Consider the following 13,830-nt stretch of genomic DNA (forward strand, 5'->3'; position numbering starts at 1 on the left):
TTGCGTCACAATAATGTTTCTTCCTTTATCCAATGCAATTTTTCGTGTAATTTAATTTCTGCATTAGATCAGATTTTTTTTTTTTTTCAAATTAAGCTCATGGTACAAAATGTTTGGAACACAGGCAAATATTTAAATTTTGGCATGTAAAATAATTATTTTGATTATGCTCTTTTCTTGTTAATGTACAACTCTAGTAACTGGTTAGAGAATATGGGTGACATTTGAATACTGAAAGATCAATTAAGGTAACAGTTTCACTCATTTCAGAATCTCCTGGGACATTATTATTACAACTCTGTAAAAGGGAATTTTTATTTCATTGTTTTTAAGTGAATTGACATGAGTTAGGAAAATAAATATAAATAATCCATTGGGTTAATAACTAGAAGGAGCAAATTGCAGAGGAATTTTGTCCCGTATATGGAGAAAACTCTGCTATCATTTGTTCTAAAATAGGGGATAATGTGTTCCAATGATGTACCTAGGAGGTACATAGTGGGAGGAACACCAACACACACTCGAGGAAATGTTCTATCTTTCCATCACTAGACTTTCTCTTATATTATTTCTTTTTCCTTCTTGTTTTTCATCTTGTTTTTCTTTCTGATCAAACAATTAATATTTAAAAAGCAGAGATTACAATATGGACACAGGGGATAGGAACTGAATGGACCACTTGATCTTCCCGAGTACACATTTTGTGTCACTTATATGCTCATAAAATGGGCTTTATAGCTGTCATGTGTTCCAGCCAAACACAGGCTCCATGAAATAAAGCGTATTCTTCATATAGGAACATCAACAACTTTAACTGCAGCATATGGCTGGATATATAAACTAGGACCCAGGGATCCTGACTTACTAATCAAATATCTGTTTTATATCTTCTGTTTTTAATTCTGCATGAAAATTTTACTCTCCATGAAGGAGTGCTTATTATAATAGTATTCTTCCTTCTATTTGTAACGAGGCAGTAAATGCTATATTTCAAAAAATATACTACTATATAAAGGATAAAATTCAGACATTAATTTTTGCTTATTTTTTTGTGGAAAAATTACAGAAATAGAGAATAAAAATATTTGCCTGGCTATCAAGTTGTTCTTCCTAGGCGCATAGAAATTTCAATTAGAGATAAATTGATCACATCTTTATAAATTTTTCAAAGGTAAATTTTCCAAAAGCTGTTAATATCAAAATGTCTATAAAAATATATTTCCATGTAATTCTAACAAAGTTATATTGCGATTAATTACATTGATTGCAAACTTTAATAAATATATAGTAATGTATTATAATGAGTAGTTTACTTTTATTTATTAAAAGAAGGAACTACTTTGATTTGGTATTTTTATCGTTGCTCAGAATACATTTAAACCATCTTTTTTTTGCCTCTTTGGAATAAAATGAAAGTCAAAATTAAAATAATGTATGCATAAAAAGTTTTATATCTATATTCAAATATATAACCAGTTACTTCTGATATCCATAATTTTTATTAATTTTAAAACATAGTAGAGATTTATTGAACACAAGGAAGAATAAATGTTCAGACTCTATGTGTATGAAACCTATTTAATACCTTCCAAAACACCCTTATAGAAATTGCCTTAATATTTAACAATAGCAAAGTAGCATTTGGACAATTCATTAATTAACCAGCATAGTCAATTTCTTTTTGTAAGCCAATAAGGTTAGAAATAAAGTTAATATGTATTATATATGTATAAATGCATATGAATTCAATTTTCATTTGAAAGTCAAACTCTATATTTGGCTTTCCATTCATTTCAAATTAGACTTAACAGTGCAGTTAATGATACCAATTAACATTTTTAATGGAAAAAAATAAGTTCACCCCAAATTTTGAGAAGTGCTGAAAAAAACAACCTCTTTTATTATATGTATGGGACTTGTTGTTATAAAGGGTCTATTCTATATTAATTCTTATTCTAAAATATTTTTGTACAAAGTCATTCAACTCCTCATTTTGACACCCATCTTCCAAATGTTTGGGCAGTATAGCAAAGAGGTTACATGTTGAGTCTATAGAAAAAATAATATCTAAATGCCTATATGGCAAGAAATAAAATATTAGAAATATAGTTAAATACATCCATATATAGTTCTCCTTTTCCTCATGTCCTCCTCCTTCCTTTCCCAAGAAAATCCACTATTTTTAATTTGTCATTTCCAGGTATATCCTTTCATATTAATACATATTTGTATTTACCTAAAATATATATAACATATTTTTACATTTTAATTTGCATTACTGAAAAGTATGATACATGAAGAGTGAAATCTTTGATGATTTTTTTACTAATATGCTAGAAGCATCTAGCACATATTAACAGCTCAATAAATATTTGTTGAAGAAAAATATGTAAATACTGACACATAGGAAGCCTAAGGAAATAAACTGAAAAGAAAACAAGAAATCTACATAGAAGATAGATTTCAGTAGTACATAGCCTGCAAAAATTATCTTACAAAAGTCACTATCTGACATAGATACTATTATTTTTTAGAAAATAAAATTAAAAAGATTAATTCACTTTAGCAGTAAGATAGATTAAATATTTATGAGTAAATTATGCAAGAATGTGCAGTAACTATATGGAGGAAATTTTCAAACATTTTTTAAAAGTTAGCACTTGCAAACGAGATGTGCATAATTGCATAAACAAATGGTCAGGAAGACTCAAAATCATAAAGCTGTCATATTAAGTTTAATTTAAAATTTAAGGTGACCATGGTCAATATATAATAATGTTAATTTTCCCCAGAACTAAAAATATGAATCTAAATTTTGTATGCTCAATTAAACAAATATTTATATCCAGGGAAACTAACCACAAAATGCAAGCTCTTCCAGATATTAAATTGTATGATAAAACACCAATTACTAAACCATGTCTCTCTACTCCATGAATGCACTATTTAACAGAACAAATATAATGTCTAAGAACTGATCCAAAGCCATGGTTGAGATTAGTATACAAAATTAGTGACATTATAGATCAGTAAAATAGAATAGACACCAGATGATCTACAATAAGGACAATAAAGGAGCCATCTGAAACTAAGTCAAGTTCAAAGAGTTCCAAGATTTATATTTGTATTTATATTTATATCTATATTTAGAGCAGAATTAACTCTAAATATATCAAAAGCCTAAAAATAAAATATGAACAAAAGATGTGAAAATTTTTATTATTCATTCTGAGTTGCAGTGTCCCTTAATCCTTACGGCATGCACGATGTCGAGGAAAAGATGCACCTGACAGAGTTAAACAGAAACAAACAAAAGATCGCATTGCATAATCTAATTAAGTGCAAATTTTGTTGTCAATCATAAATCAGTAAAACTGTGGATAAAAATGACTCTCAATAGGAGAGTGAGATGGAATTCAACTCTGGCAAAACCAAAAGCAGGAGAGTTTCTTAGTGCTGGGGTGAGCTAGTGGAGGCTTTTCCCTAGAGGACATTAAAGGGAAGTTAGTCAATGTGACTAGGCTATCTGTATCTGCTGATTGTTGTTTAATGAAGTTAAATTTCTACACTATCAGAAAGAGTCGGAGATAAGGGTGCTATCATTCTTGATGATTAGATTTTAAAGAGATGGCTCCCAGGTCCTAGAGAAAGAGGCTGGGAGATTCACATCTCAAAGGGTGAGAGAAAGAATTTGAAATCGTAAGTTTTCTAAAGCAAATGCTCTATAAAAACGGAAGGTCACAGGCCTACAGTCAGGAAGAAATGTGTCTTAAATTTAGTGAAGCTGAAGGAAAGGTTAAGGCCATCTTAGTCAATGGTAAGTCAGTCAGCTTCTGTGAATACAGCCCAAAAGCTAGTTTTATTCCTTCTCATGGTACTGCTGTGGAGCATTGCATAATGTTATTAATAACAAAACAAACAAACAAACAAACAAACAAACAAACATCAATTCCAGGTTCTCCTCTGTTGCCAAGATTTCTTCTATAATATCTATGAATTTATAATTCAGTGTTTCGGATTATAATTTTCTGTCATTGTTTTAAAGCCTCCCAGCCAATATGTGATGCTACGTTGAGAAAAGTAAGTCTATCTTGCTGGAAATAAGAATTTGGTCATACTATCTTTTTCTCAAAGAACACTCTTATGTAGTTAGCTCCCCCAAAGCATACCATCAATTAAAATTTATAAGCATCTTACATATTAAAAAAATAAAATTATGTTATTTTTATTTGCCAAAATAGCATTAGGTTTTACAGGCCAAACTCAATGTATTCAACTGAAACCCTCTTTTTGGAGATTTTCAGCAAACAATGTTGGCTATAAATAAATTTTTTGCACATTATTTCTCTTGCTTGGAATGATCTTCCATATATTTGCTGCCTTTGAAATGCCACCATCATGTAAACTAACATTTTGTCCATCCTTTTATCATTCTGAGTATACTATATTATAATGTATACACTGAATTTTTCATCTCTCTTCTTTTTTACCTTTACATGTTAATATTACCATTATAAAATATTTTTACATTTTTATTTTTTCAAATATAGTGCTTAATTTCGAGTACCCCTTCTACACACATTCAACAAATACATAGAACATTATGTATAACAAACATCTTAATAATTTCCCACTTGTTTTCATTATTTAAAATTTTGTGAACTTTTTAAACCTACACTAAGTTTCTTCACTTGAAATTGTTTAACTTGAGCTTCTTAATGCTAGAACAGATGTGAATTGTAAGGGGAAGAAAAGAAACAAACAAAAATAGCAAATTAAAAATGTCAGGAATTTGACAATTGAACTATGTGTGAATGTAAATATATTCTAAATGGAGAGATCAAAAGATTTCTGGCAGATAAGGCAATCAGTCATATTGATTTTAGTTTTATCAGATTAATTTGGTGACATCTATATAAAAACATTCTCTGATTTAAATTTGCATGTGATTTCTGTAGATTTCTGGATTATTCAATGCCTATTTCCCTGTTTGACCCATAGAAAAAGCTAATGTTACATGACTAAATAGTAAACAATATGTAAAATATTGCATCAGAGGATCTTTCAAAAAAATTTTATGTACCAAGTTTTTGTTACATTTTATATAATTTAGTCTTAGAATGCACGGTTTTTGAATTTGTAAAAAGTCATTTTGAATTAAAAAATAAAAGCTAGAATAATATTGAATGTAGTAAAACTCAAGAGAAAAGTTGATTGATAGTGGAGGAAAAATCACTCATATCAGGTCCGTTCAAGCAAACATTATTTTATAAAGATAAACTGCATTTATCATTTTATTTATGAATTTTCATTGATCTGTTGGTGAACAATAAAATTAACTTATTGCTTTTCATAGAACTGTCTAGTGAGAGAGATATTTATAGTTTTTATAGCACAGCGAAGGAATTTCTGGTACATGAATCAAATCTACAAACACAAATATTTATAATAATTTTCACTTTATATTAGTAAAGTTTTTATATTATAGTATATAATTAATTGAGTGTAAACCATGCAGGTTTTCAAATTTGAAAATCTAAAACTCAAAAGAAAATAAGTACTAAGTAAAAATAGATATTTTAGTATAGTTTTCTCCATCAAATGTACAATTTGTACACAGTCTTCTTATAATTAGAAAATTTCCAAATATATCTGTGCATGTGATTGTGTGTGTGTGTGTGTGTTTGTGTGTATATGAGGGCAAATGGTAATATTTGGATTACTTATATATAAATTTATATTTAACTTTTTCCACTTTAATTTATGTTTTAAGAAAAATGTTATATTTTATACATTTTAAAATTTTCCTTTTTTAAAGTCTATTTTGTCTGGTATAAGTATTGCTATCCCAACTTTTATTTTTGTTTCATTTGCATGAAATAACTTTTTCTATTCCTTTATTTCAGTTTATGTGTGTCTCTCTATCTAAAGTGAGTCTCTTTTAGGCAGCATATGTAAGGGGCTTGTTATCTTATTCATTAAGCTACTCTACATCTTTTGATTGGAGCATTTAATCCATTTACATGCAAAGTGATTACGATAGGCACATAGTTATTGCCATTTTATTATTCATATTTATGTTTTTTTTTTATCCTTCTTAAAAAGTTTCTTTAATATTTCTTGTAAAACTGGCTTGGAGATAATGAATTACTTTAACTTTTTCCTGTATGGAAAGCTCTTAATCTCACCTTTGATTTAATGATAACCTTTCTGCGTAGAGTAGTCTTGGTTGTAGATCCTTGCTTTTTATCACTTTAAATATTTTATGCCCATCCCTTCTGGCCTACAAAGTTTTGGTTAAGAAATCAGCTGACATTCTTTATTTTTTCTTTCTTTAATTTTATTTTATTAGTTGCAAGCATACAGTACATTGGTTAGGCATTTATATAGTTTATAAAATGATCCTCTTAATTGCTCTTTCTCTCCTCTGGCTCTACATCTAGCCATTACATTAATGCTAACTGTATTCTCTATGCCGTGCTCCCCATCCTTGTGACCATCAACTACTAATTTGTACTCCTTTAACCCTTCACCTCATTCTTCCAGATTCCTCCAGTTCCCCAACTCCCCTCCCCTTTGGCCCTCACCAGATTGTGCTCTATATTTGTGAGTCTGTTTTTGATTAGTTTGTTCATTTTGTTCCTTAGATTCTGCATATAAGTGCAATTATACGGTATTCATCTTTGTCTGACTTATTTCTCTCTCCGCTGATGTTCTTGAATGGGAGTTCCCTTGTAAGTAGCTGGCTCTCTCTTGCTGCTTTTAGGATTCTCTCTTTTTCTTTAACCTTTGCCATTTCAGTTATGAGTCTTGATATGGGTCTATACGGGTTCATTTTATTTGGGACTCTGTGCTTCCTGGACTTGTTTGTTTATTTCCTTCACTGAGTTAGGGAAGTTTTCCGTCATTGTTTTTTCAAATATGTTCTCAATTCCTTGCTTTCTCTCTCTTCTTTCTGGTACCCCTATGATATAAATGTTATTACACTTGATGTTATCCCAGAGGTTCTTTAAACTTTCCTCTTTTTTTTTTTTAATTCTTCTTTTTCTTTTTGCTGTTCTGATTGGGTGTTTTCTGCTATCTTGCCTTTCAAACTGCTGATTCGATCCTTTGATTCATCTAATCTCATGTTGATTCCTTCTAGTGTATTCTTTGTTTCAGTTATTGTATTCCTCATTTCTGATTTTTTTTTAATAGTTCTTATTTTCTTTTTTATGCTTACTCTCTTGAAATTTTCACTGAGATAATCTATTCCCCTCCTAAGTTCACTGACCATCTTTAGAACCAGTGTTTTGAACCGTATATCTGGTAGGTTACTTGCCTCCATTTCATTTAGTTCTTTTTTTCTTTTTCTTTTTCTTTTTTATTTTTCTTTTTTTTTTTTTTGAGTTGTCTTCTATTCTTTCATTTGGGACATGTTTCTTCGTTTTCTCATTTTGGCTACTTCCCTGTGTTCATTTCTATATATTAGGCAGATCTTCTATGTCTTCCGGTCTTGGCTAAGGGAGCTTATGTAGTAGGTGTCCTGTGTGGCCAGTGGTGCAGTCTCCCTGATCATCTGCTCCGGTGCTCCTGGAGTGTCCTTTGTGTGTATTGTGGGTGCCCTCCTATTGTAGTTGAGCCTTGATTGCTGTTGGTGGGTCAGTGGGTGGGATTGACTCTCAGGCTGACTGTATTAGCCACTCCCACAGCATATGAGCTGCTATGTTGGGGCAGACCCCAAAGAGTGGGGTTTACCCCAGCAGGCTTCTTTGCCTACCTGTTGAGAACACCTTTTAGGTGTGCCACTTGTGGAACCAGTTAGGTGGTGCTCTGTTGAGATCTGACACGAGCCTCTGGATATATTGGTTCTGAAGCTCCTTAGAAGAAACTCCCACACAGGCCAAGTTCAGCAGCTGCCTGTGACCAGCCTGAGGCTACCTGGTAGAGACTACAGAGCTATCTGTGTTTGGTCGTTGCCTGTTCTGAACCTGGAGGCAAAAGGGAGAAGCCACATGGAGAACCCAGGCTGACTGCCACCAGTGCCAGGCCTGGGGCAGCTCAGCAAAAGGCCTAGGCCACCCCTAGGCCTGAGGGTGCCTGTCAGCTGCCTAAGGCTCAGCAGCTGAAAGTGCCTTGAGAGACATGGGAGTTGAGTGATGCGGGGTCCCAGGGAGTCACTGGGTGGAGCAAGTGGTGTTCCCCAGGTTGGTGCAGACTCAGATTTGTTGCCAGTGCTTAGCCTCTGGCCACTCGTAAAAGTCTTAGTCAGACAGCCAGCTGCTGCTTGCCGCGGGTCTGCAGGCCCCTGAGATTCGTTCAAGAAATACTAAAGCTGGGCCCAGGGCTTGTTGCCAGCCACTGAAAGTGTCTCTTGCGATGCACAAGCCAAGGTCTCATGATTGCTGCTGGGGAAACTTCCCACTGATAGTGCAGGGTGGGGCTGGTTGATGAGCAGCACAATTTCCACTGGCAATTTGGTTGGGACAAGGTCTCAGGGTGTCACTAGGTCAGAGCATGCAGATATCACCAGGTTAATGCAGATTCAGATTTGGCCGTGTTGGGGGAGGGCTCAACACAGGCAAGATGGCATCCGCCCATAGGCTCAACACAGGGATAATGGTGGCTGTCTCTCCAGCCCTTGCCCTGAAGCCACATGACTCAGTCTTTTTCTGTATGTTGTGACTCCCTCAGAGCTGCTGTCCCTCTGCTGGAGCCCAGGTGATTGCCTGTGAGCAAGTGAGTCTATGTGTGCTGGCCCTTTAACTTATTTCCCATTTGGGAAAAATAGTGCAGCTCGCTGCCAGCATTAATTTAACATCACACATAGGCATGCTACATTTTCTAGGATTTGATATTTTCAGTGATCGAGAATTACTATATTTTGTAAATGGAAATACCACTACTAAAACAGAATGCTGTAAATAGAATGATGGCATTTGTTTCCAAAGACTATTGATATACTAGAGCAATGTGAATAATAAAAGCAAGATATTTTGTGGCAAAGTTTGGGGGTAAGGTTAGACTGCAATCCATGAGTTATCTTGGGATAAATGCTGCAGCCTCAAGCACCACCAGGGAGTATTCTTGGGGCAAACGAGAAATGGGTTAGGAGGACATCTGGATTTCCTGAAGCCTTTTTTCTCACCCAGACAGTCAGAATCTCTGCAGATTTTCATAGCCAGGTTTTATGGGGACTCTTCTTCCTAGTACTGGAACCCTGGGCTGTGGAGCCCAGTATGGGGCTAGAGGCCCTGGTTATCAGGGGGACCTCCACAGCTGAGATGTCCCTCCCCATGCTCAACTATCACATGTGGCTGTGAGGCCAGCGTGTTTGTGTCTCTTCCCCACCTGCCAGTCTCCATGCAGTTTCCTCTTTCTATCCTTAGTTATAAGAGCTCTGTTCAGCTAATATTCAGGTGGTTCTCCAGGTTGATGGTTCTATAATTCAGTTGTAATTTTAATGCAGTCATGAAAGGAGGCATGCACAGCATTTACCTACCCTGACGACTTGAGTAGAACAACACAATTACTTTTAAAATGCTCTTTTTGGTAAGATGATTTTTAGGGGCTCACTGCTTTCATCTTTTGAATTGACTATGATTTTTGAATTAATTTATTAGAGAAAGGACTCGTATATTGGAAACTTTTTATTACAAATGTACAAACTGATTATTCATTAACTTGAACGATTTGCCCAAAGTTGTGCACATTGATGAGTCATAGAAAATATACTTCAATTCAGTTTTTCCTACTCTAGATTTCCAAGTTTATATATATTTTATTCTACTTGGTTAATGTAATACTTATTTCTTTCTTTGAAACTTTCCCCACCAATGCTATTTTAAGTCACTCAAAACTGAAAACTTAGAAATATATGATACCACTGAATAAATTTTCTTTATTTTCTACTATGTTCACTAAATGAAACTTTTTATATTACATAATTCAGATGTGTTTTCAAGTTCATAAAATGTACTAAGCTTAAAATAGTTAATATGATACTTTGAATTTGCTTAGTCCTCTTTTAACCTATAATTCAATCCAATTTGATTTCAAATCTCTAAAGGAAACAAATTTCAAAATACTTATAATTCTATTCATTCAATTTTTTTACCTTGTGTTGTCTTTATTCTAGACATTATTATAGGCTCTAAATTACAAACAAAAAGACACAAATAGTGCCTTCTAGTGTCTGATAATCTATGAATTCTTATATTAACTGTAATTATTTTGAATACATGCTGGCTAAGATTATTGATCTATAGAGGGAATTCCAGAAGCCAATACGCAAATGAGGGAAATACAAAGTCTACAGAGAGTAAAGGGCTACGACTCGGGTTATGAACCATCCATTTGGCATTGTCATGTCTCCAGAAAATTAAGAACGTGTTATTATTTTGTAATATGTTTATGAATTTGTACATTAATCTAGTTAATTGCTAGGAGATTCATCAAACTACATTGAGAGAAATCACCACCCCCTTATTTTGGTAGAGCCGCTGAGTTTGCAGTTTGCATGAGGCTAGCCAGGAGAAGTTCCAGATAATTCAATAGAATGAAAGAGACTTTATCATGAGGAAGGAAGTAGGGAATGATTATTTTATTTACACAGAACTGAGGAATTGTTTGTTCATTGTGCAATGCGTTGCGGACTCACACTATTGGCACCAAATAATGCAGATATTGGAAAAATAATTATAAGCTACAGTGATGAAAAGATCAACCAGTGCCCCAGATAATTATTCCACACAACGAAGTGCCCTTAGATTATCTCTGTATACCATGTTCAAGGTCCAGAAAAGGTAGCTGCCTCAGCTGGCAGGATGGGCTTACAACCAGCAAAATTATGAGAGATAGGGAACTCTAGCGAGCACATCTAGGGCACGCACAGTTATTTCAAGTAAAAATATATACACAGTGAGAGCCCTGGGTACAGCTTTGCCTGCAAGAAATGCTGACATCAGCTAAATATTTTTACACTCCGCAGTCTGGCTCAGTCTCTGTTAAGCCACCAAAATGAGTAAGGAAGCAAACTTCCAGAGCATCCAGATTTAACTTTCATCAAATTGTTTCTCTTCTGTGAATAGGAATATTTTACTTTAATGCCATATATGGAAAATTAAAATGAAAATATCCCAACTCAGAATTTTATCTTTGCCCCAGGGTGGAGTTTCAATAGGGCTTTGTCACTTTGTGTTTGTTTTTGTTTTTCTGTTTTGTTTTTGTTTTCACCTTATTTTTCCCCTTTATAATCCAGAAAAATTTTACAATGATATAAGTTCTTCAGTTTTTTGACTTAACTCTTTTTTTCTAATGACTTCAGATTAAAACCCACTAACACTTGTCTCTTCCTTTTAATATCTTGATGAAAATAACCATTAGTAGCCAAGACATGTTTGTTTTTCAAACGTTGGAACTACAGGCTCAGTAGGTATTTGGACCGTATTAAAATTGATTATTGGCAATATATAACAAATGATCTGTCACTACATAATAGGACTCTGAAGCTTTTTGTTTCCATTCCATTTGTAACATTATACAAATAACTAAACTAAGGACAAGTATTTCAAGGGTTTCGCTTGCTTGCTCGTGCATTTTTTATTTTTGCTATAATGGCAATCTACATCAGAGTTTCACTCTAGAACATGCTAAATGGGCCCATAATAAATATAACCATGGTAGCTGAGATGAAAGTTATACATGACTTCAACTCCTTTCAAATGCTGATCTGGCTACCACCACTGCTGAGTGTAACATCTGCCAACAACAAAAGCCAGTAACCTGATAGTAGGATGATTACATTTGTTTTCTTTTATCTTGACAAAGGCAGTGCTTTTTCTGTCTTGGAGTAAAGCTTATTTTGGAAGTGGACTTCCTTTCATTGCCCGCAGTGTTTTAACCAGCATCGCCGTTTGTGGAATAATTGAATAGCATGTTTATCATTAGTTATCTCAAAACATGCTTCTGACCATGAGGCCCTTTTACAATAAAAGAATGATGAGGAAATGTTCTCATACCTGTAGGATTTATAGTCTTAACCATATATATTTAACTTAACGGTAACACATAGAATGTGAAATGGCCTACTGAAGATATAATGATACCACTGGCTGGGAGAATATATCCTGTAATGCTGGTGTGCATTATGACTAGTTGCAATGTATCCTTTGCACCAGAGAATAATATAATTAATATTTTTTTAGACTATGAAACTAGTAATAAAATTGGAGTAAGGAAAATAAGGAAATTCCTATTAAATTTAATAAGGCACTTGGAAATGTTTTTGTCTTCCTTTCTCGAAATTTTGGAATTAGAGGTAATTAGAGATATTTGGATTTAGAGGTATCAGTCATTAAAGAATAATGATTTTACTAAACTATAACAATGAGTCCATTGAATTAGATATTAAGACTGCTGTCTGACCCATTCTAACTGCTCGTATCACTTAAGTAACAGGCAAAAGAGGTTACTCTATAGCTAAGGTGACTGATTTTGATCATCCAGGACAAATAAAGCTGCTGTTGCACAATGAGATAAGATACAATGTCTCGAACCCAGGGGATTATCTGTAATAGCTTTTAGTACTTGCATGTCTATTGTAAAAAGTTACCTAGTACAACAAATATCAGCAGATATATTAATAATTTATACTTTTCAAGAATGAAGGTTTAGGTCTCCTCACCAGGTAAGTTACCATGTGAAACAACCATTCTAGCTGGGAGCAAAGGGTACATCTTATGCAGAGAAGAAAGAAAAGGAGAAAGAGGAAGTGAAGGAAGGAGGAGAGAAGGAATAATAGTGATCATATAAATTGTTGTACAACTTATATGTATATTCTTGTTGAGTGTTTATTTGTATATATAAACTTACTTATGTTTTCTTGATACCTTCCTCTTTCATATGTGGTGCTTTGCATTAAATCGCAGAATATCAAATGTCAAAGTAAATGAAGTGCTAATCATTAAGTTACAATATATCAAATAGGGATACTATGTGCACTAGAGAAGAAATAAATATCACAGGTGTATAAAGATATTAATGAGATTTGAATCTTTTTCATGGGTAAAGGAAGAGTGCATTTTATTTTGTTCACTGAATTTTTGGATATTTTTAGTCAGAGAAGTAGCTGTTGCAATTATTGTTGCTGGAAATTTAATATGAAGACATACTCAGTACCCAAAGAAGTTAACTGTATCAGAATGTCTTTAATATGTAGTACTGATCCCTCCTTTCTATGTTTCTTTAATGTATAGAAAATACCAAAAGCAAAACAAAACAAAACCAAACAAACAAACAAAATGTTGAGAGTAAGATTATTAGAATCATTGCTATTTGCTGTCGGGCTTCTGAATTAGATTCATCAGTGAGAAGTACTCACACAGTGTTGTAAAAACAAAAAAAGAAGAAAAAGGAAAAAAAAAAGAAAAAGAAAAAGAAACAAAGCTTCTATTCTTCATGAGGCAATGGCAAACATGCCAACATTCATATGAAATTTGGCAGGTGACAAGAGTGGTTTTCCTATAGTTTCTGAGATATCCCACTACAGATCACACTGTGTGGTACTACTGAATGTTAAAATCTGTTCTGATAGAATCTGAAAGAATTGTTTTTTTTTACTTTTTTACCTAGCTCTTCCAATGAGTTAGTAAACTTGTTAGGCTCTTTATTAAATCCCATCTTTCCAATAGTCAGAGTGATTTTTGTTTTCTTTAACAAACTCACTCACACACACACACACACACACCCATGCATTTTCTGAATATCCAAGTGAGGCATAAACCTCCATGTTTTTGATCTAATCAGACAAAAATACTATTTTGGCAGACTTTCAAGGTATATTAGTCCAAG

At 33.6% G+C, this 13,830-nt stretch overlaps 1 long non-coding RNA gene across 2 annotated transcripts in view; it reads left to right on the forward strand.

Moving 5' to 3' along the window:
- Positions 1 to 13,830, forward strand: part of LOC111736645 — a 611,781-nt gene that overhangs the window by 370,211 nt on the left and 227,740 nt on the right. The gene's annotated exons all lie outside the window — the stretch shown is intronic.

This window comes from Pteropus vampyrus, unplaced genomic scaffold, assembly GCF_000151845.1.
Source record: "Pteropus vampyrus isolate Shadow unplaced genomic scaffold, Pvam_2.0 Scaffold21, whole genome shotgun sequence".
In the NCBI taxonomy this organism is placed as follows: domain Eukaryota; kingdom Metazoa; phylum Chordata; class Mammalia; order Chiroptera; family Pteropodidae; genus Pteropus; species Pteropus vampyrus.